Below are 25,762 nucleotides of genomic sequence, written 5' to 3' on the forward strand. Positions count from 1 at the left end.
TTAGTAATGGGAGTACTGCAGTGATAAAGTCAGAGACCAGACATAATCTCAGATGGCTATGCTTGCTCAAAGATGAAACTGGACCCACACTCTACTAGGTTCATTTTTGTTAATTGACCTCTCCTTCTTGGTAAGAGATTTCTGACTCCTACTGAAAATGGCAGCTATTGCCAGGTCATGAAAGAAAAAAAAAAATTCTGTGACAGGAGTTTAGGCTTCACTGCAAGAGCAATAGGGTCATTCAAAGTTTTGAAAAAGAAGATTGATGTAATCAAGTGTCTCTTTAAAAATAAGGCTGGAAGGCAGTGGGGAAAACTCATTGCAAGACTTGAAGAAATATGGCTTCCCAGGATAGGGTCAGGATTTTATTGCAGAAATTTAGAAGTTCAGCATAGAGAAATAAGAACTTGACCTAGAGCTGTGACAGTTGGAATGAAGCAGAAGGGAGTGAGCTGGAGAGTTATTTTGGAGATAATATATGTCAAACTTCCTGACCAATAACAGACGAGGGATACACCAGTGCCAGGGAGACTAGGTTTCTGTCATGGGCGCCCGGCCCGTAGCAGTGAAATGAAGCGAAACAAGGAAGGCAGGCACACAGTGGGAGAATCTACTCACATTTGCAAATCTTGCACTTTCCATTTCATAAGACTCATTATAGATACAATTTTATAAAAGGTTAACTAACTTATTATTTTAGTAGCTGGAGATACTAAGATTTATGTAATTTTTCTATTGGCATTTAGAATTGGCAGACCTTCCCCCTATTACAAAATAAATTTACATAGACAAGTATAAGGATAACATCATCTAAATGCTTTGAAGTAAATTTCGAAACCAAAAGGAACATGCATGTTTGATACGCAAGGGTCATTTTTTTTAGGGAAATGAAGTTAGAGCAGTGGAAATATACAAGAGCTCAGAGAGAAATCTATAACTTCGCCATTTTACAAGTGAGTGTCGATGAATGACAGTAGATTTTCTAGCTCCTGATAGTAAGTGTGGTCAAGAACAGAAGACGGTAGTCAGGAAAATTTGACAGTAGGGTATTGAACGAGATGTACTCTGGCTGCTCCTTTTAACTAAAATCTTGATGAGGATTATCATGTAGCCAAATTTATTCAAGACCTAAAGTATACTTCATTATATAGAATCACACAATGGCCTTCATACAAATGAAACTCTCAGTTTGATGAAGTGGCTGATTAATGCTTTTCAGTAAGTGTCCTAATTTTAAATGATGTCTAGTTTGCACAGCTTAACTAGCAGGTCTCATGTTCTTGCATTAGTGGAAGCACACTGAATTCAGAATAACACAAAATCAGTTGAGTACCAGAATTAACTTTAGTTTACTATATGATGTTAAGCAACCATTTGTTTTCTAGAATCCAATTTTCTCATTTTAAACGTTAAACTGTGTACAATTCCACAGTCCAATTCTACAGTAACCATGCATATTAAATGGCATTTAATAGAGCAAGATTCAGTAAACATGTTCTGTGAAGAGCCACTTAAGAAATCTTTTAGACTTTTCAAGACACTCAGTCTCTTTCGCAAGTACTCACCCCTGCCACTGTAGCATGAGGCAGCCAGAGGCATTTCACAAAACAACAGGCATGGCTGTGCTCCCATCAAGTTTATCAAAATGGTAGCCCTAGATTTGGTCATCAGGATGTGTAGTTTTCCAAGCACTGGAACAGAGGAATAAAGGAAAGGTTTATAATACAACTCATTGTGTGTTCTTGAATCCTGAGACACAATGATTCTAAATTGTGCATCTTTCAGCAACTTTTTTTTTTTAATTGGACACATAAATATTTTCTGAAGTAGTGTATTATGGATACTAACAGAAGGCATGAAAATTAAAATATTCCTAAATTTCGACTGGAAATATTTTGAAACTCCTCAATAATCATAAAGATATGAATGTGTATCCTTCAAACCAAAGAAATCCAAACAGCAACAAAATATATTCCAAGCTTCCTTAATAGAGGATTTCATAACCTTGGCTGTCCTTCTCTCATAATTACATTTCAAAGGCCTTCAGTTCTCTTATTGTGAAATGCAGGAATGAACCTACAGAGACCAACTTAGCAGAACTGTTTGGTTTGAAATGGGTGGAACTGTCTTACGCATTGCCATGGAGCCACTTTTGAATTATGGTTACATTTAGTTTTAATAAAGAAATGTACCTGTGAAGAAAGATGGACAATTTATAAACAGGAATCTCAAGTGACCAAAACAATGAAATAATCTAATACTGTAAATTTATAGACCGGTGACTTTTCATATACGAAAAACAGTTCTGTTATTTTCCTGCCAAGAAAAGCTACATTTTTAAACCTTGTATGAGATGAAGTATTGTGCTGCAAAATTAAACATTATGATTTATGGGACTTATTAAGTGTAAAAAAAGAGTATAATTAGTTTTCTAGTGCCAGAGGCATGTCTGAAGTATTTGAGTGTGATATAGCCAGTTACGTGATAAACCTATAACCATGAGTTGATGGAAAATAATTGATATTCTCTCTTCTAATATCTTAAGAATTTTTTAATATTGTTGTTGATTATAATTATAAGGTGAGGCTATTAAAACTAACCATTCTTATTTTTTTGGAATTTCTATGTAAAAACATGACATGGGTGGCACTTACTTGAACTTATAGATGATTTAATTAAACAAGCAAAATTGTTAAAAATGATAAATTATGAAAAGTGGCATTAACAATGAACTTAGTGTATCATGCCTTGTTTTACATGACAGAACCTTCTCTTAGAATTTCCATTGGAGGAAAAGTATCACATTCTGTTCTCAATAGAGATTCCCCTTCTAGACGGCTTTGGTCTTCGTCTGTGTCATCCTGGGGATGAGGTTGAGGGGGGGGGGATAGCCATTTCCCAAGGGACAGTGTTGCGTGGCAGTGTTAGAGGCATACACAGGAACAAAACAAAATCATGTGAGCCCCCGATGACCTTAACTTGTAACTACTTTACAATCATTTCCATAGACCTATCTTTGTCCAAGCTTCTCTGCTGGCTCAAAAGGTAAAGAATCCACCTGCTATGCAGGAAAACTCATTCGATCCCTGGGTTGGGAAGCTGCCCTGGAGGAGGGCATGGCAACCTATTCCAGTATTCTCGTCTGGAGAATCTCCATGGACAGGAACCTGGTGGGCTGTAGTACATGGGGCCATATGAATTGGACCCGAGTAAGCGGCTAAACACTTCTTTGTCCAAAGCACATAACACAGCTAAACTTACAGTCTAGGGATGGGAGAGAATGTTCTCTACATCATAAAGCAAAAACAGTGTAAATATTGGTAAAGAGGAAGAGATTCACAGACTTTGAGAACAAACTGATGGTTGCCAAGGGTAAGGATGGGGAGAAATGATAGTTAGGGAATTTAGGATGGATATGTGCACACTGCTATATTTAAAACAGATAATCAATAAGGTCCTATTGTATAGCACATTGAACTGTGCTCAGTAATATAAGACAGCCTTGATGGGAGGGGGGCTTGGGGGAGAATAGGTACATGTATATGTAGGACTGAGTCCCTTCACCGTTCACCTGAAACCCTCTCAACAATGTTAATGGGCTCTACCCAATAGAAAATGAAACGTTTAAAAAAAGTTGAATAATGGCAAACAAATTTTTAATCTATCAAATTGGCCAAAAAGTTCATTTGAGTTTTCTGAAACCTCAATGTACTTTTTGGCCAAACCAATACCATACTTAGCTGCTATGTAGACAATATGATTTACATTTTAGCACTTTTTCAGAATTTTTTTAAAAAGTGACAAAGTTAAAAACTTTAATTACAATGTATTTATTAGGTCTATTTAGTAAGAAATATAGCTTATAAAATTATTTTTAAAAATATTTAAAATGCATTTAATCTCACTGGTTTACTAAACAGATGCTGATATTAACATATGAAAACAAACAAACCTTACAACATAGTAGCGCCAAGACAGAGCTCATGCTACCAGGGAATTCACAACTGGCTGAGAAGCACAGATACGTCAATAAGAATGACAGTATATTGAGTAAAACACTGGGGTAAGTCCTAAAATTGGCAAAGTGTTATAAATATTTTTGAAGAGCTAGTAATTCAACTTGAGGTGTCAAGGGTAAGTTTTAGGAAAAGCTAAAGTTTTGAGCAGAATCTTGAAGGAAGAGTAGATCTTCAACAGTACAGTGATAAATGGAATTTCAGGCAAGAGGTATTAACATCAGCAAAGAAATAGGCATGCGGGTGACAGCCAGGCTTCCCCTTCAAATCTCACACTCCTCCTTGGACTCCTAGATGTTGCACATTGGCCACCTTTGTGAGCTCCATAAGTGTGATCTTCCAGTACATTATTCACTTAATTTTTTTTCTTTAAATCGATTCACTGATTACTTTACTGTTGAGCTATAATGACCATGATATCCCTGCTGGAGGCATTAATATATTTTCTAGCAATCTCTCACTTGTTTAAGGTTATCCATGGATGTTAATTACTCAGCATTTCTGGCCTACTATGGATGAACTGGGCCTTCCCAGGTGGCTCAGACACTAAAGAATCTGTCTGCAATGCAGGAGACCCAGGTTTGATCCCTGGGTTGGAAAGATCCCCTGGAGAAGGGAAAGGCTACCCACTCTAGTATTGTTGCCTGGAGAATTCCATGGACAGAGAAGCCTGGGGTTGCAAAAATCAGACATGATTGAGTGATATTCTTTCAATGGATGAAGTGAGTGCTTTATCAGAGACAAAAAATGTCTTCAGATTAAAAAGCAGGAAGATCAATGTATATATCATCTAGATAAAAAATGTAAATGTATTTGGCAATACTGTATATCATCTGTATATCATCCATTGGAATATGGAATAGCATAAAAACATAGGCCACAAAGAAACTTACTAACTTTAACATAGTAGGTACTATGGGCAGAAGTAATGGAAGGGAGGATTGTATTTGCTTTAACTAAATTCCTATTTTTTTGTTTTAAAAATAGAGGTTATACACACACACACACACACACACATACATACACATACACATAAATACTTTCAAAATTGTATATTTGAGAGCATAGGTTTCTTAAAAAAATATTTTCTGTTCTTTTTCAAGTTTGAAATATGCTAGAATTTTCAAAATGTATAAAATAAAGTGAAATGTTGAGTATGATGAGGGAAATTTGCTTAAATTCTAACAGCCAACAAAATTTGAATTGCATTATCAATCTGCATAATTTATAGAGAAACAATATATTTAAAGTTTAACTGTAATCCATTATTATACAATTTAAATGACAATACCCTGAATTTACAATATTTGAATATGAATACGGTAAAAAGCAATAAAGTACAACACAAACTTCCTTAAGCCACTGCAAGCTGTGGGTACCAAGAGCTCATAAACTGCCAATGCTCAAAGTTACTAACTCCTATCTGTACTTATGTAAGATCTGTGGTTCTAACCAGGTATGTATGATCCCTACCACATTAACTATCTCTTCTGGGAGGCTCCATGTTGACATAGAAGCTCCCAGGCAAAGTTTGCTCTTGTCCTCTTTCTGTCTCTGGCCATTTTGTTATTGTTGTCAGATATTTGAAGCAACTGGGGGGAAATGTCAGTATTTACTTAGGTGAGCCAAAAATAGAAAACCCTTCAAAATGCTGAGCTGTTACTGAGTTCTCTTCATCCTACACCCTGGACTCTCCAACTCTCTTCTTTTACTAAAAGATCTCTCAGCCTTTATTTACACAGTGAAGAAATATTTTGAGGAGTTGCTTAGAAACAGAAGAAACAGTTATTTAGAAACATGCTTCTACCATGTTCCCCTTCCTGTCTCCTCAATACAAACTTGCAAATTTATACACTATATCAACAGGAGCAAGGGATGACCAGCGGAGGAGACAGGGTTCATTACCAGTTCATTAGATGGCCATTATCCACTTCCTTGGTCACCACTCAAACCCTACTGTTATCAACTGTGGTCTTAACTTTATCTGCATTTCCTAAAGGTGGGTTTCAACTTGTAGGCATTCCCTTGAAATATAAAGGTACTAACATAAGTCAGAATACATCATGAGAAACATTGGGTTGGAAGAAGCACAAGCTGGAGTCAAGATTGCCGGGAGAAATATCAGTAACCTCAGATATGCAGATGACACCACCCTTATGGCAGAAAGTAAAGAGGAACTAAAAAGCCTCTTGATGAAAGTAAAAGAGAAGAGTGAAAAAGTTGGCTTAAAGCTCAACATTCAGAAAACTAAGATCATGGCATCATGGGAAATAGATGGGGAAACAGTGGAAACAGTGTCAGAGTTTATTTTGGGGGCTCCAAAACCACTGCAGATGGTGATTGCAGCCATGAAGTTAAAAGATGCTTACTCCTTGGAAGGAAGGAGTATGACCAACCTAGATAGCATATTAAAAAGCAGAGACATTACTTTGCCAACAAAGGTCTGTCTAGTCAAGGCTATGGTTTTTCCAGTGGTCATGTATGGATGTGAGAGTTGGACTGTGAAGAAAGCTGAGTGCCAAGGAATTTATGCTTTTGGACTGTGGTGTTGGAGAAGACTCTTGAGAGTCCCTTGTACTGCAAGGAGATCCAACCAGTCCATCCTAAAGGAGATCGTCCTGGGTGTTCATTGGAAGGACGATGCTGAAGCTGAAAGTCCAATACTCTGGCCACCTCATGCAAAGAGCTGACTCTGGAAAAGACTCTGATGCTGGGAGGGATTGGGAGCAAGAGGAGAAGGGGATGACAGAGGATGAGATGGCTGGATGGCATCACCAACTCGATGGGCATGAGTTTGAGTAGACCCCGGGAGCTGGTGACGGACAGGGAGGCCTGGTGTGCTGCGATTCATGGGGTCACAAAGAGTCGGACATGACTGAGCAACTGAACTGAACTGAACTGAACATAACTCCAACTTTTTAGTATATTCAGGATATACATAATTAGCATGGTGTGGTTCTATCTTTATTTTTAACAACATTGATATTAATGTGGCATTGTAAACAGCTTTACAACTTTTGACACCCTGTGCCCTACACCTAAATTCACCATATGCTATAAGGTGGAGAGGAAGGTTGAAAATAGATGAGGCAGTGGTTTCTACTTTACAGAATTAATGAGTGGGAATGAAGAACCCTAATGCAAAACTAAGAACACATTGTGAGATAACAATTTGAAATTGTATTATTTCTGTTTAAGCATTGGAAGAACTAAATAAAGTTTCAAGTTTTTTACTGAGGATCTAAACAGAAATTATAGTACATGCTTAGAGGCCATATGAATATTTCTGACAAAGATAAGCTATGAATCGAGTTGATGCTTCTGCTGAAAGGGGATAAAACCACTCTAGTGGTGAGGCATTTATCACTACAAGAAAAAAAGTATCAGTAATTTTATTCCCCATTCTGAGATTATCACTCACTGCTATGGTCTCCGTTATTGCAATAACAAATTGAGAAATAATATTTCCCCCAGGAAAATGTGGGATGCTTTAATGTTTTATGGCAGAAAGACATTTTTGCAGACACTGCAGAAAGCTAATGTCTCCTTTAAATTAGGCTATATTTCAAATAGAACTATGAAATGCAGCTGCAAAAAGTCAGCCAAATAACTAAGTCTATACTTTCTAGTTTATCCGTTAATATTTTTGATATCTGTTTTTGTTGCTCATTTTGTGGCTATATGATGCTGTAGTCACAAATCTTAGAATTTGTTTATATCATTAGAGTCCTTAGAGAAAAATTAAGCATCCCAAAAATGAGGTGTAAGGCTCAACATAAGGAGAGCAAGTTGCTATTCGGTAACTTTTCCACTTCTTTTTCACTATTTTTTAGGCATTAGCCCATTCACTGATGTGCAAATATATTTTTCAGTTACTAAGTCATGTCCAACTCTTTGCAACCCCATTGACTGCAACACACCAGGTTTCCCTGTCCATCACTGTCTCCCAGAGTTTGCTCAAATTCATATCCATTGAGTCAGTGATGCTATCTAACCAGCTCATCCTCTGCCATCCCCTTCTTATTTTGTCTTCAATCAGGGCGTTTTTCAGTGAATCAGCTCTTCACATCAGTGGCCAAAGTACTGGAGCTTCAACTTCAGCATCAGTCCCTCCAGTGAATATTCAGGGTTGATTTACCTGAGGATTGACCAGTTTGATCTTCTTGCTGTTCAAGGGACTCTCAAGAGTCTTATCCAGCACTACAATTCAAAAGCATCAATTCTTTGGTGCTCAGCCTTCTTTATGGTCCAACTCTCACATCCATACATAACTACTGGAAAAACCATAGCTTTGATTGTATGGATCTTTATCAGCAAAGTGATGTCTCTGCTTTTTAATGTGCATAAAAAGCAGAACTTTTTTTGGCATAGCTTTCCATCAAAGGAGCAAGCATCTTTTAATTTCATGGCTGTAGTCACAAATATATAGTCAGCAAAGATTGTTTGCCAGGCAAAATAAAATAGGCAGTGTATACTTGATTGAATGACAGTTGGGTTCTTTGCCATCAAAGAGTCTAAAATCAGGGGATAAGATCAGCAAAAGCAAGTTAAAAATAAGTAAGACAGAAGGAAAATCTGAAATGTCAAAGGAAAAGAGTGAATTATTTCAGAGAAGATGTATATATTTTAAAATGTTTTCTACAGTGTCTGTTTCCACATTTTCTAATGAAAGTACAAATTCACCATGGTTTAGTCAGCTGCATATTAATATATTGATTATTTTAAAGTATTTTATTTAGATATTATCATTAATCTACAAAAGTATATAATGTATAAGAAAACTTAAAAGATTTATGATAAAATTAACACTCATAAAAAAAAGTTAACACTCATACATGCAGCTTAAGAAGTAGCATATCATGAATACAGGTGTTGACTCCTCAGGGCGCTGCCCCCAAAGGCTTCCCTACCCTACCTCCCCAATAGTAACAGCTGTCATAAAAGTTTGCTAATTCTACTGAATCTCTTCATAATTCTACTACCCAGTTAACCTAACTACTGTTAAAAATTATGCTGGTGGAATTATAGTATATATATATTCTTCAGTGATTTCCTAAGCTTAATGTTTTTGCAGTTTCTCCATTTCTACATATAGAGCAGAAGTTCATACATTTTTAGTGTTTCATTGTAAAGCAACATTATGTTTTTCTATTGTGATTTTGACAGATGATGAATTGTTTTTCAGTTTGGTGAGGGGGAGCAATTATGAACAATACTGAAGTGAACATTTCTGTTCACATCTTCAGGGACAGATATACAATCATTTTCCAAAGTATATTTCAAAGTGCTATTACTGAATCAAATGTTCACCTTTACTATGCAATGAAAGAGTTTTAAAATAGAAAACAAAGACAGATAATGAACAATGTTATCAGAATAAAGATAAAAGTCATGTAAGCATATAAATGGATGCAGAAAAATAATTTGATGAAATTCAAAATCCTTTCATTAAAAACTAACAAAACTACTGTACTAAAAAAAAGAGAAAGAAAACATATATTATTTGATAAAAAATATAAATTTGCTTGTGAAAATGGTGAAACTAGCATTTTGTTATAAGACTTTTAACTCATACTGTTTATTTAATGGCTATATAGCATCTCATGTTGTTACTATCTCCTTGAATCATTTTTGGGAGGTCTTATTTTTCAAAGCACTTATTTTTTTTAAAGTTCAAACTTATTGGCCTAAATTTCTTCATAAAATTATATTTTTTATTGGCTGTGTGGCTCTGTCTCCTCTTTCCATCTATATTATTGTTTATCTTTGCTTTCTGTTTTGATTTCAGTGAGCTTAAAGAAATACAGGTTCATGTTATTATGCATTTCAGAGAAACTGTTTTGGCTTTGTTGATTTCTTTTCCTCACAATTTCATTAATGCCAAACAATGAATCTACATACCTTCATTAAGAAAATGTTGTCTGCATGAAAATAAATGTTTAAGTATCACAAAGATTTGGACACGACTGAGTGAATGAGCTGATTTGATCTGAACATATTTCAATAGAAAATCAAGGTCTCAGAGTTTGACCTTGCTTTGAAGGTCATTTAACCCCTAGTTTTCCTACTTTCATTTCATTTCAATCTTAATTACAATATAAACTTAAATGCAATTCTAACCTCAGTTAAAAAAACATAGTGGATATTGTTTCCAACTTGAAAAAACATAGCATTTAAAATAAATCTACACATATGTCACACATAATGTTGAAATAATTAAGCCTTTCCCTTTCATTATAGTCAATACTATTTCAAAGAAGTCCAGGATCTGCCATTTCTATGCAGCATTGTTATTAGAAGAGAAATAAAGGTATGGTTTTTCCAGTAATCATGTATGGATGTGTGAGTTGGACTATAAAGAAAGCTGAGCACTGAAGAATTGATGCTCTTGGACTGTGGTGTTGGAGAAGACTCTTGAGAGTCCCTCGGACTGCAAGGAGATACAACCAGTCCATCCTAAAGGAGATCAGTTCTGAATATTCACTGGAAGGACTGATCTGAAGCTGAAACTCCAATACTTTGGCCACCTGATGAGAAGAACGGACTCACTGGAAAAGACCCTGATGTTGGGAAAGATTGAAGGCAGGAGAAAAGGGGACGACAGAGGATGAGATGGTTGGATGGCATCACCAACTGGATAGACATGAGTTTGAACAAGCTCCAGGAGTTGGTGAGGGACCGGGACGCGTGGCGTGCTGCAGTCCACGGGGTCGCAATGAGTCAGACACGACTGAGTGACTGAACTGAGCTGAACTGAGCTGAACTGAACTGAATGTACTTCATTAGAACCTCAAGGTCTCAGAGTTTGACCTTGCTTCAAAAACCATTTAACCCCTAGTTTTCCTACTTTCACTTCATTTCAGTCTTCTTCACATTTCTCATTACAGTGCTAGCACAGTGGTTTATTCCAAATTTGCACTTTTATTCACAATTCTACTAGTTCTTTAATGGTTTTTATCCTGCATGCTGGCATAACTTCAAGTCATCTGTTTGTTTTTTACGTAAAACAGAAATCTTATGAGTCAATGTGTGTTAAAACCATTTGCTTTATTCTCCCATCTATATATTTCTTGTTCAGTTATTTATTCAGCCAAGATTTTTTAAAGCCTAGTATTTCCCAATATACATTTAATGTGCTAGTGATATAACTGTGAATATTCAAAGTCTGTGTCTGTGAAAGACAGAAATAAACACTATATTAGATAGAATAATGGTTAAGAAATACTAAGAAGAAAAAGAAACCAGAGTTAATAGATGCTGAGTGAGTCTAGATATTCTTTAGACTGATATTCATGGAAAATGTCTCTGAAACATGACATTTAAGCTGAGATTTGAATGATTAGCCCAAATGAACCATATGCCTATTTGTAGGAAGAATAACTCAGCTTAAGAGGAAAAAAAAAGGCTCAAAGATAATGCAAGAAGAAGATGCCTGACATGTTCAACTACATGGAAGTCAGCGTTGCTAAACTTAGGGAGCACTTGGACAACAGAGGTAAGGTAGAAGTCACAGCTAGAAATCTATATTTAAGTGTCCATATCTTGTAAGCAAACATTAAAAGCAACTTTTGTGGATATTAATGACTGGCATTTGGTATTTTATAGAAAAATAGCAATTCATTTTATTATATTGCTGTTACTTTGGTAAATCTCTTTCTGCTTGAGTGATTATTTGAAACTATTTGTTAAACCTTCAAAACTGAAGCATCTTTCTAGAGTCCATTAATGTGCATTAATTTTACCAAGAATAAGATAAGCAGTTTAAACCTACACCTTCAGGTTTAAATTAGGATATAAATATTTTAATTTTACTTTTAGCTTTCATTTATTTTATCTTTTTTATTCAGTTATTAGGTTATTTTGTGTCATTAGGATCTTTTCTTACTAATCCTTTGTTTTCTTAGTTTTCCCTTTTTGTCTCTTTTCTTACTGTAATGAATTCTAAGGGAATTAATAAACTTTACCTTCTAAAATTTCTATTCCCAATTCTTCAATCTTCATTTAAGATTTTATGGCCTCCAATGAGAATTATAATCTTTATTGCATTTTCACTTCTCTGCACTGTGTTCTTAATTGAGTTCCTTTTCTTTTTGTAACCTGTTTCTTAGATTTATATCTTTGCATTTCTGCTTGTTTTCTTTCTATGTTACATAGTTTTATTTTTATAGAAGCAATATCACCTTGGATACATTGGGAATTTAAAGCAGACCTTCTTTAAAACTTTTTATTTTCCATCTCAGTTCTCATCCAGAGGTATTAGTTTCTTAAATCCAGTGGTTTTCCCTAGTGTACCCTGAACTCTGCTACAGTATAATTTTCATTTGCTTTACATTCTCATCATTGCTCATTCATTTTAATGAAGAGACAAATATCCAAATACTTATTTTACAAATATCAAATTGTGATTTTTGTTTACCTTTGAATGATCCTTTCCTCCTTTTTATTTTTTGCAAGTTTCTGGAATTAAGATTTGGTGAAGAACCAGGTAGGAAAAGAGTTACACCCTTGGAGTGAGAGAAATAAAAATAAAATAGAAGAACCTTTCAGAAACTAAAGAGTCACTGGATTGCTAGCACACAGAAGTACATAGTAGCAAATATTGTACTTTCAAAGAATATTCAAGTAAAAGTTGAACTTATACTTTTAATCATAAATGTATACTTCTAATCATCATCAAATTAAAGATTTATAAGAAAACTGACAATACTGAAAACATAGTATAAAATATTTTAATTTATTGAGCTGATTTTGAAATTATAATTTTTAAATACAGTCAATTTTACTTAATTTTGAAGAGTTATATTGTTAAATGTTAATTTTGTATCTTGTATTTAATGAAGAGTAAAGATGGAAGGTTAATATAAAATAACCACTTCCCCCATTCCTTTAATTTCATGTGGAAGAAATATCTGGACTGTTCATCTTTATTGATAAATATCCTATTAATTTATCTTAAGACAATATTCTCTGCCAGTAATATGAAAATAAACTTTCTGATTTACCCATCTTGGATATGCCTTTCTGAAAGTAGCTTTTCCTCTAAACCTCCTGTTTCCATGGTTATAGTATGGCTGTGGTATTCAGCCATGGCCTTTGAGAACAAGCTTTTACTTTTAGCAATGGACTGAAAAAGTGAATTTCTCTTTTGAATGACTGAATTTATATCTAATTTTATAGCTAAGTTATAAAATGTACAGATGGAATTGTGAAGGCTGATCTTAAACTGAATATATAAATCTGAGACCCTGATGATTTCTGGCTATTAAATTGCTCTTATTCTTAGAACTACTAATAAAAAACTCACTGTGATTTTTTTTCCCCTCTCTCTTCCATAGATGAGATGAGCTTTTAACCTGGGGATTCTGGTATAATTCTAATTATTTAACTAGATTCTTTTCCATTCAATTTACTACTTTTTCAATATACTGTGATTTCTTTAAAAAGATAAAAGTTCAAAAATTGCTATGACAATCTCAGATCATCTTTCCCAGATGCAAATCTCACAAAGAGCTTCAGTGATTTTCTTTGTAACCAAGTAAATAGTGAAATAGTGAAACTTCAGATTGAGAAACATTTTAAATCCAGATGACTCAGATGGTAAAGAATCTGCCGGCAATGCCAGAGAACCGGGTTCAATCCCTGGGTCAGGAAGATCCTCTGGAGAAGGGGATGGCTACCCATTCCAGTATTCTTGCTTGAAGAATCCCATGCACAGAGGAGCCTGGCAGGCCCCAGTCTATTGGGTCACAAAGTTGGAGATAACTGAGCAACTAACATTTTCAGACCATAATATTTTGACTCAGAATTGATACTGGCATAAACCTAAACGTTTATTCCTCCTATTTAGCACTCCAGAGTAGGTGTTCCTGTCAGGGGAGGCTCTGTTCCATGTGGTCATTAAGGAACCAGGCTGAGCTGGGTAGTACTCAGAATGTCACTTCAAGGTCGTCGTGGCCTTGCTCACCCTGTCAGCCAAGAGGAAAACATGACTTAAAGAGCATGTGTGAGGGCTTTTGATGGGCCAGGCCTGAATACAGGTACTTCCACTTACATTGCACACATGGTTGCATTTAACTACACCGGAACTAGGAAATATTTTCTAGTTCTGTGACCAGCAGGACCGTAGGAAACAGTCTCTGCCACAAAACATTAAGAAGAATAAAGCATTCATATAAGAATAAGTTGATCCACAGATCAACTTTGTCCACAAAAGTCTGTCTACTCAAGGCTATGGTTTTTCCAGTGGTCATGTATGGATGTGAGAGTTGGACTATAAAAGAAAGCTGAGCGCTGAAGAATTTATGCTTTTGAACTGTGGTGTTGGAGAAGACTCTTGAGAGTCCCTTGGACTGCAAGGAGATCCAACCAGTCCATCCTAAATGAAATCAGTCCTGAATATTCACTGGAAGGACTGATGCTGAAGCTGAAACTCCAATACTTTGGCCACCTGATGCGAAGAGCTGACTCATTTGAAAAGACCCTGATGCTGGGAAAGATTGAGGGCAGGAGAAGGGGATGACAGGATGAGATGGTTGGATGGCATCGCCATCCAATGGATGGACATGATGGCGTGTCCATCAATGGACATGGGTTTGGGTGGACTCTGGGAGTTGGTGATGGACAGGGAGGCCTGGCATGCTGCAGTTCATGGGGTTGCAAAGGGTCGGACATGACTGAATGACTGAACTGAACTGAACTGATCCACACATCCATTTTGCCTGAGACTGTCTTGATTTTAACACTGAAATTCTCATGTCTTCAGTCTCAAGGATACCAGAACAATTTTTCACTGAATACATAAATGAACATATTTTAAAATATTAAGAAAAAAACTGACTTATAGTGATGTTTTAATTTAAATCAATTTTATTATAGGCAAGTAATCCAAAATTGGATTACTGAAGAGAATCAATCCTTTATAAGTATATATGTGTGTGTGTGTGTGTGTGTGTGTGTGTATATATATATAATTGTGATATAAATGGTACACTAACTAGGAATTCATATGATAAGAAAAAATGAAAAAAATATTGAGATCTATGAAAATTTAGCAATATACATTAAGATTCTGTATACATTGATTATCATTTTTAGTTATATAAAAGTCATAATTAACAAAATGTATGAGCATATTTTCCCACACGTTTGTCAATTTATATAACTTCTTTATCTTTATGCATGTACTTTTTTAAAATTGTTATAACATTTTGAGATTAATAAAAGACATTCCCCTAGAAAACAAAAATATAATTTAAATCTATTACTATACAGGTAATATCTAAAAATATATCATAAGTATCTATTTTAATTAAATGATAGGGCAGTGTTCACAGTATATTATAATGTACAGAAGCAATGTTTGTTAATATTATTTGTACTATTTAAAGGCATGTGTTCAGATGACATATGAAAATAATACAAGAGAATGTAACAACGCTTATATCCAGATGGTGTGTCCATGGGTTACTGAATTTTTCTTTTGCTTTTTAAAATTGTTCTATATATTTTCAAATATTTGAACTAAGTATAGATTTTACTGATAATAAGAAAATGCAAACATTATTTTATCTTAAAAATCAAATAAAATAATCTTAGTATACAATTAGTAAATGGGTATGCACTTCTACACCAGGGATAGGGCTGAAGAAATCTAATTTTGCTTATTTTTCAGAAGCACAAGTAAGCTATAGTTTAATATTTTTCCTGTTTGTTAGCAACTTTTTAAAAAGATTGATTTACTATGTTGATTTCCCTGAGGAAATATTTTTCTGTTACCAAGAATTAGTGATAGAAACTTTATTTACTTCTTAATGACCCTCACAGCATTTTTTAAAAATTCAATGTAGCTTTTAATTTTCAAAGAAAGTCAGTTTAAAAAAAATTGCATGTAACCATGTGGCTTTGAAAACTGATTTTCTAAAGTACCAATTTGAAAATATACTGAAGGGTGCAGGAATGTGTGTGTGTTTATGTGCATGTGTATACATAAGTATTAAACATTCATTTATTTCAAGAATACCTAATATGATGTGGCCAAGTCTGAGTTACCAGGAACTCAAGCTTCCTGCCCTGCAGATTTCCAATCAGCAATAATAATAACTTTTAAAGAAGAAGTATCTATTGACTGTCTACTGAGTGTCAGGTACCATGTTAAAAGCAGAAAATTAAAAATCGTGAAGCTTCCTATTCCCTACACTAAAGGGAGACAAAGCAGCAATTTTCCTGTAAATGCTGGAATGAGTTTAGGTTTAAAGTTCTGTGGACACCCAAGACATCACATGTGAACCATACCTGATTAAAACAGGAAAGTGAAAGTGTTAGTCATTCAGTCACATCTGACTGTTTTCGGCCCCATGGACTATAGCCCAACAGGCTCCCTTATCCATGGGATTCTCCAGGCAAGAATACTGGAGTAGGCTGTCATTCCCTTCTCCAGGTGATCTTCCAAAAAATCTTCTTTAATTTTTGTAGCTGTTTATCAGATGAGCAGAAAGGATTCCCGGAAGTAGAAAAGGGCATGTTTAAAAGAATAAAGGTGTGTGCAAACAAAGTACCATACATCATATATCCTTAAGCTCTTCACACAGCCCACCTATTCTCCAGTATTTGATAAATATCATTTGCACTGTGCCTGCCTCTGTGTCCTAAAATCTTATGCTGCCTTCTGTACTATAGGGATTAGCATAGACTTGCTCCCTGCCTTGACTATGTAATGACATCAATCCAACGCTTATTATCCATTTAAGGTGTCAGTAATCAGTTAAAGGGCTCTGTTTCAGTGTGACTACAAGAGGGACTAGATGCCAAACCCAAGAAGCATGGATTGCATTCTGATTATCCAAGTCAAATGAGAAAACATACAAACAAAGGAAAGAGAGAAGATATTTCTGAACACACAGACATACGAACAAGCTACAATTAACACATGGCAGAGGGTTTCCGATTGATTTTATATGCTAGATTTACTTTTCTTCTCAGTGCAAGCTGAAATGTTACCAAAAAAGGAGTATTCTCATCTTCCTACACTTATATATTTTTCTTCTTTCCCTGTAAGTAATTATAATAATAATAAAAAAAAAAACTGGCAACATTTCATGTAGAACTTGTTTGTCCGAAGTACATCTAAGTGATTTGTCAGCCATCTTTAGATAAAGAAATCTCTGCTGCCACTCATTTAGGATAATGCTAAATAAAAAGAGCTGTCTCTTTTTAAGATGCAAAGAGCATCTTAATCACAAACCTGCAATTTGGAGTGCTCACCATTGCAACATAAAATGTGACAGGCATTCATGCAACTGCTGCTTATTTTCTTTGGTGATGCTAAGTTGGCAAGTTTGACATGTTCTCCAACCTGGCAGCCTAATGGTATCTTGTTGTCAGGTAGAGTCTCCGGGCTGGGGGACAGATTACCATCATATTCACTGTCCTTGAGGAAACTCACAAGTCATCTCTATTAGTTTCCATTACAGTGCAAAACATTGTCCCCAATTTAATTGCTTAAGGCAACTCATCTTTATTCCTCACAGTTTCTGTGGGTCAAGAGTCTGAGCCCAGCCTAGCTGAATCCTAAGTGAATGAAAACCTGTTCTCAAGGTGTTGGTCAGGATGTAGTTTCATCTGAAACTCAACTGAGAGAAGATCTGCTTCCAAGCTCACACAGGATGTTGGCAAAATACATTTCCCCATTTTCTTGTGGGTACTTGAGGAAAGTGAAGTGAAAATATTAGTCATTCAGTCATATCCAACTCTTTGTGACCCCATGGACTTTAGCCCATGAGGCTCCTCTATCCATGACAAGGTTGAGGTGGGTTGCCATTCCCTTCTCCAGGGTCCAGGGGATCTTCCTGACCCAGGGATTGAACCCGGGTCTCCCGCATTTAGGCAGATTCTTTATCATCTGAATCACTGAACCACCAGGGAAGCCCCCCTCTACCCCACTTTTTGACTGGTTTTTGGCCTAGGATTCATTCAGGTACTGTAGACAACCCACACAGTTCCTTTCCACACTGGAGTTCCCAACAGGATCACTTGCTTTCTCAAATCAACCAAAGGAGAGTAAGAGACTCCAGAAAATTGAGCTCTACAATCTTATGTAATTTACTCCCATAATCAGGTATATATAATCACATATATACTGTCACCTACTGGTTAGAGGTAAACCACACGACTCCCACATCCTTAAAGGAAGGACCTGATACAAGAGTAAGGACATCAAGAGTCAAGACAATGGCAACCATCAGAGTGAGCCAGTCACATCACCTGGCAACCTTCTAATCATACTCACAGTCTAGGAAAAACGCATCTGGCTCTGCCATGCGATATAACTAATTGAAGCCTAACATAATATGTCCATGTTACATTTATTCTGTTATAATCAAAGCAAAACTCAGAAAATACTACTACCCAACATTCTATATACTGAACTTCAGTTAAATTTATTCACACAGAGGTGGAAGACAATTCTTCAGTGACAATCACATTGAAAACATTTATCAATCTAACTTTCAAAGAAAACTTAAATGAATACCAGTGCCTCTATTACACAGGAGAAATCATCTAGATTAAATTAGCAATCTCACATAACAATAGATAGAAATAAAGAATTCAAACATGCAACTTATTATAGACTTAAAATATTATAAAGTTTTGAATTTACTAGATTACTGAATCTATATCCCAAAGCCTACTTAGTAAATTTTAATAAGTGAATGATAAAGCAAATTCTGTTTTCAATCTGAACTCAAAATTATAAACTCAAGTATCCTGGCTAACACAGATCTTTGGCACTTATTTGAAATAAGTTTTTGATTGAGAATATGATTTTGATAAGTTGAATTTTTATATATTAAAATACTATAATAAAATATCTCTAACTACAATCTTCTTTCTACACATCTCAAATCTAGCCATGTATCTAAATCACTCATACAACCAATTTTTTTTTTCTGCTTCAGCATTGTCTCCTGTTTGTACCACAGAAAATGTTCCCTACTGCATATAATGTCTTGATTTTCCAATTTATTTTCTATAGAGAAGGGAGCAAAAACATATTCAATTAATCCATCTTGCTTTTGGTCTCCATTTTTAAAAACCATTTTGAAGTTTTAGATTACCTTTGGAGTAAAAGCCCAATTCATTAACTTTGGTATCCATGTGGGGCTTCCCAAGTGGCGCTAATGGTAAAAAACTCACCTGCCAATGAAGGAGACATAAGAGATGCAGGTTTGGTTCCTAGTTTGGGAAGATCCCATTTAGGAGGGCATGGTGACACACTCCAGTATTCTTGCCTGGAGAATCCCGTTGACAGAGGAGCCTGCTGGGCTATAGTCCGTGGGGTTGCAAACACTTGAACATGACTGAAGTGCTTAACATGCACGCTGTAGTCCTGTAGAATCTGCCACTTTGTAAGGACTCCAACTTGACTTATTTTATGTACTGCTGTTCTAAAATTTTCTTCCACTTACTGAAAGGGCCAAGCTCCTTATCACCTGACTGGTCTTACACATAACATCCCCTAGTCCACAGTACCCATATTGTCCTTTATTTGAACAGCTATATCTCACTCCCCAGGTCTCACAATACATGTTACTTCATATAACTAGTACTGCAATGGTAAACGGATGTCAAGGGTGGTAGATTTAGCAAGTTAACTTGGTTAAGATTTGTACTATGACAGGTTCAGTCCAAAAATGGAAATTAGACCATCTTGGGGGGATAGGTTAAGTATAGCAAATGTGTTTTAGTTAAATGCAGATGCAATGTGGTTCCATTTTGAACAAATCATAAACACATATTATACAAACATTAAATAACCAAAAGGAAAGATAGCATCTAGAAGTGATCATTCATTCCATTATTTATCATTCCTGACCTTTTTCTGTACATATTCATACCTTATATAAAACCAGTCCACAACATATATACTGTTTCCAAAATTACTTTTGGAAACTCATTATTAAATATCAGATTATATTTCATATATAAAATTTATAACAATTTAATTTCATTATTTTATTATTAAAAATTGTGTAGATAACAACAAACTGTGGAACATTCTTAATGAGATAGTAATACCAGACCACATTATATGCCTCCTGAGAAACTTTTATGCAGGTCAAGAAGCAACAGGTCAAGAAAGAATTGGACATAGAAGAATGGACTGGTTCAAAATTGGGAGAGGAGTAAATCAATGTTGTATATTGTCACCTGCTTTACTTATGTGCAGAGTACATCATGCGAAATGCTGGGCTGGATGAATCACAAGCTGGAATCAATATTGCTGGCAAAAATATCAACAACTTCAGATATGCAGTTGATACCACTCTAATGTCAGGAAGTAAAGAGGAACTAAAGAGCCTCTTGATGAAGTTGAAAGAGGATAGTGAAAAAGCTGACTTAAAACTCAGCATTCAAAAAATGAAGATCATGGCATCTGGTGCTATCACTTAATGGTGAACAGATGGGGAAAATGTGGAAACAGTGTCAGATTTCATTTCCCTGGGCTCCAAAACAATGCAGTGACTGCAGACACAAAATTAAAAGACTCTTGCTTCTTGGAAGAATAGTTTTGACAAACCTAGACAGTGTATTAAAAAACATACATCACTTTTCTGACAAAGGTCCGTATAGTGAAAGCTATGGCTTTTCCAGTAGTCATGTATGGACGTGAGATCTGGACATAAAGAAGGTTGATCACCAAAGAATTGATGCCATTGAACTGTGGTGTTGGAGAGGACTTTTGAGAGTCCCTTGGACTGCAAGGAGATCAAACTAGTCCATCCTAAAGGAAACCAATCCTGAATATTCATTGGAAGGACTGATACTGAAGCTGAAACTCCAATACTTTGGCCACCTGATGCAAAGAGCTGGCTTATTGGAAAAGACCCTGATGATGGACAGATTGAGGGCAAGAGGAGAAGTGGGAAACAGAGAATGACATGGTTGGATAGCATCACTGACTCAATATGAGCAAACCCAGGGAGATAGTGGAGGACAGAGAAGATTAACTGGCATTCTGCAGTTAATCAGGTCATAAAGGGTCACACACAACTTAGTGACTGAGCAACGACACTGTTAAAAATATTTCCTTGAACCACAATTTATTCAATCCAGATTTTTTGGATGAACATTATTTTTTTCTCCTAAAATTTTATTATTTTAAACTTTAGTATGTTGAACATTCTTATAGATAAATCACTCTATATACTTTTTTTCCCCTAAAAATCACTATCTAAAGATTAAATGGCCAAAAAGCATAGGTTTTCTTAAGCTGTTCATTATGAAGATACTGATTTACACTGTGATAAATAGCTTGTAGTATAATTTTGAATTATCTAAATTCTCAAATGCTCATGACTCTGAATTACTTGTAGAAGGTTAATTATATGCAAAGAAAGACTAATACCATGTTACATAGTATCATTTTAAGGGAAATTAATTTTAAATGCCTTGATATTTTATGTCCCTTCTCAGTACAAAATAAAATGCATAACAGCATGATTAGTTTATATAGTACTTCAAACTCTGCAGTTCAACAGGTATATCATACATTCAGAGACAGGTGCTAACTGGGGAAGGATAAGCAGCTCACCAGCTACCCTCAGTGTTGAATTCAGTTGATAATTTTGCCACAGTCTCAGGTACATTAATCTCAAACATTTGCTTGTTACAGGACACAAGGAGGCAATCCATATCTGAGCAATAAATTCCAATTATTTTTCGGTAGGTGGCCAATGGGGGAAGAGAACAGTCTCTTTCCTGAATATGGCAGAAATATAATCAGGGACACTCACGTGGAGTATCACTTCTGTATTCATCCCTAATTGTAGGCCTGTTGAGAATGTCAGTTTTAATATAAAAACAGTACTCTTAAAAAAAAAAAAAAAACAGTACTCTTGTAGCAGAGAATTATGTGTATTATGCTGGTATTTAATGCAATCTGGGTTTCTAGGGCAAGACAGTTCACAGTGAGTAAATACTTAGATACAGGTGTTCTTGAGCCCTAGACCATCCCAGGGATAACAGAGATGTATGAAAAGGTCAAGCAGTTCGGCACTCTACATGGCTTCCTCTTTCTTTTGCAGCACATATTGCAAAAAGTTTACATTTTATGCCAAGTTTATCATATAGAAATGGCACATCTTAGTGTTTTATTTTTTTAACAAATATATATGCAAACACTTCAATTCCATACTGAATGTCTTAATTATACAGAGCATTCCTAATATTACATGCTATTGCTCTATGTCAAGGGAATGTAGCTTAATTTATATAATCATCTGTGTGAAGTAGGATTCATGAGAGAAATACTGTGGGAATAGGCTTCCAAAGCATTCTACATGATATTTTGACACTGTTTTGGATTATCTGCATTAATATTACACTTCATTAACACAAACAATCAAGAGTTGGCAGTATTGATTGGTATTGTTGCCAAGAAAGCAGAGAGGTAGCCTACATTTACATGAATAAAAATAGATTTATGACAAACCCTTGGGCATAGGAGTAAATGTGAAACTCATTTCAAAGCAAACATGTCAGTGAATATTTGATTGATGCAAAGCTCCATGTAAACAACAGCTACATATTTTTTTTATCTTTTCATTTGAAAACTAAAGCCATTGACTTTAGTAATCATTGGTTTATCTGTAGATTTTCACAGGAGGGAAGAATACTTGTAAAAAATATACCATATGCTATGGCAAGTTTGGGATCAAGATTATCAACTGGAGTTATCAGATTCCTGATCTGACAGACTCATGAGGATTATTTTGCAACAAGATCCATTCCTTTATTACTATAAAAGGGTTAACATAATAAAAATGGGAAAGACTCCATTTATTCTAACTTAAAGGACCAGGCTTAATATATTCCATTCCATCATATGGTACTTATTGATATCTCTGAAAAAATACTATTGGGAACTAAATATGTCATATCCTGAAATTAAGAAAAATATAACAAAACCCAGTATTTCTAAAATCAAATTAGAAGATGATTTAGATTAAATTTTCAAAGCAGGCCCAATCAATTTTAGACAATAAACTTCTAATCCGTCAAGGGCTTAGGGGTATGAGCTTCTGGTGGATGAGTTACATATGATAAAGTTTCATTTTTCAGGAAGGGGAATTCTCAAATTCTCATCTTTGTATTCTTTGATCATGTACTCTGGAAATGAATCTAGGGATTCCTTTAATCCCAGTTCCATAGATGGTTATTGGTTTTACATAGTAAATGAACACTAATTAGATAAGATTGTTCTTTATGATAAAACATTGGAGAAGAAAAAATTACTTGCAATGCTTCATTGAGAATCAGAAAGGTACTTTGCATTATTTTGTAGTCCTACTTCACAAATCCTAGGTGCATATGCGTTTTCTTGATATCCCATTATTAGTTAGCTGACTGGTATGTATGAGCTGTGTTTTTTAGTAATAGTTTCTTTTATAGAACATCTGCTTAAATGTTCATTGTTCTTCACAACTGAATGAGACACCATCTAAGTGAAAGAATGACTGAACAAATGATTCTTTACTCTGTAACTTTGCATTTTATATTATGGTATTGAAAACAATTAAACAATGTCATGGTCAAGGACGGGATTACAAGGTGATTACTGTAGCTTTCAGTTTAACAAGACCACACTGGACAGTACATAGATTATTCTTTACAAGTAGTGATATGGAATATAGAAAACAGAAGAGATACAAGGAAATAAAGCAATGGATAGCCATTATATCTCCAAATTTTCTGGCTATTTTTCTCTAGTAGAAGTTCTCAGCAGCTGTGTGATCATAGATTATAAACAATTTAGGAAAGCAAATATTAGCAGTAGGGTAACATACTACTGGGCTTACCTGGTAGCTCAGCTGGTATAGAATTCTAGAATCCACCTGCAATGCAGGAGACCCCCCCCCCAAATTCCTGAGTCAGGAAGTTCCCCTGGAAAAGGGATAGGCTACCCGCTCCAGTATTCTTGCCTGGAGAATCCCCATGGACAGAGAAGCCTGGCAGGCTACAGCCCGTGGGGTTGCGAAGAGTCGGGCCCTACTGACTGACTAAGCACCACACAGCAGCACCGTACTACTACTAATAAACCACACTAAAATATCACTTAATTTCCAGTGATTTAACTGGCCTTGTGTACTTGAGAATTTAGGAGAACACTAAACACAGTGTGTTCCTACTTCCTGTTTAAAAGTAAAAGAATAAATCAAAAGTAATCCCTTACTATTTATGTCATCTTATATAAATTATTTAAACTCATGCTGCTGAATTAAAAAACTAATATAATAGTTCCAAATTCACAAATATGCCATTAAGATGATATGCACAGATATATAAAAACAGAAATGTGGCTGTCATATAGTAAGCATTTAATAACATTTAGCAATCATCTTTATTATCACCATAGTTATTTTTATTTGGCTATAATTTAGACCTGTTATCTCTGCCATATGGGATTGGAAACCAGAAACCAGCATTGATCTAAAGACAACCAAAGCAGACTAGGGAAATAATATCTATTTTTACTAAGGTGTCTAGCAAAATGAATCTTCCCAAATACATGATGACACTCTAACCAGCCTCAGTGTCCCAAGGGTTTTAAGTGTAATATTCACATAGAGAGCACGGCAAAGTTAGAGAGACTTGTATAAACAGGAAGAAAAGCAGAATGAGAAAAGCTGAAACATACATCAGAGAAGTCAAGAGAGTAAAAAGGAATTAATACCTATTTCAGAGGAGATGATGAGAGTAACTAAAGATAAGTTAGTCCATCAGATCTATTATTTAATTCCTAATATAAATAAGTTATATTTCACTTCTTGGTCAGGCCATAGTATTTTCATATACTTGCAATTAGCCCTTATCCTTGAAGGAAAGAAGTTTCTGTTTTCTAAAACAGTAAGAGCTCAACTAACATATATAATTTCATTTGTTTCCACAGAGTTCAAAATAAAGGCCAGAGCTAAGATGGAATAGCATGATTGTATTTCCATGCCTTGGTAGGCCAAGTCTTGGTTGCTCTTTGAAAGTCCAAAATGTCATTTTACCTCACAAAAGCAAGGCCATTACATATTAGCATTTTCTACACCAAAGAGTCATGTATAAAATTATGCACATATGATTGAGAAAGTACAAACTATGATTATCCTTCTTTTCAATAGTCATAAAATATTTCAATCTAAATTGGTCTGGTGAACTCTGAGATTGCTTTCTCTTTTTAAGAGGGATAGAAATATTCTGGAATAATTTTCTTCCAATCTAGAGTACAGACATGGGCCTGAAGATCCTGAAAGTGAAAGTGAAGCTGCTCAGTCGTGTCCAACTCTTTGGGACCCCATGGACTGTAGACCACCAGGCTCCTCCATCCACGGTATTTTCCAGGCAAGAGTACTGGCGTGGGTTGCTACTTCCTTCTCTGGGGGATCTTCCCCACTCAGGGATCGACCCCAGATCTCCTTGCATTGTAGGCAGAGGCTTTACCATCTGAGCCGTCAGGGAAGATCTTGGGAGCACTACAAAATACAGAAACTTCTCCAAGCCATTGGAGTCAGAGTTCACCTGCCAGAGATGCCCTGTAACTACTTAGGTTTATGATAAAACATAATACATCTAAACGTGAGGTACGGTGAAAAGATATTATCTTTTCTAATATCTAACTGATATTAGAAGATATAAGGCTGGCTATATGACTATCTCTACATCTCTGAGAAAGTAATTTAATTTCCCTGCTACTCAATTCC

Source organism: Cervus canadensis, chromosome 14, assembly GCF_019320065.1.
Source record: "Cervus canadensis isolate Bull #8, Minnesota chromosome 14, ASM1932006v1, whole genome shotgun sequence".
Taxonomy (NCBI): domain Eukaryota; kingdom Metazoa; phylum Chordata; class Mammalia; order Artiodactyla; family Cervidae; genus Cervus; species Cervus canadensis.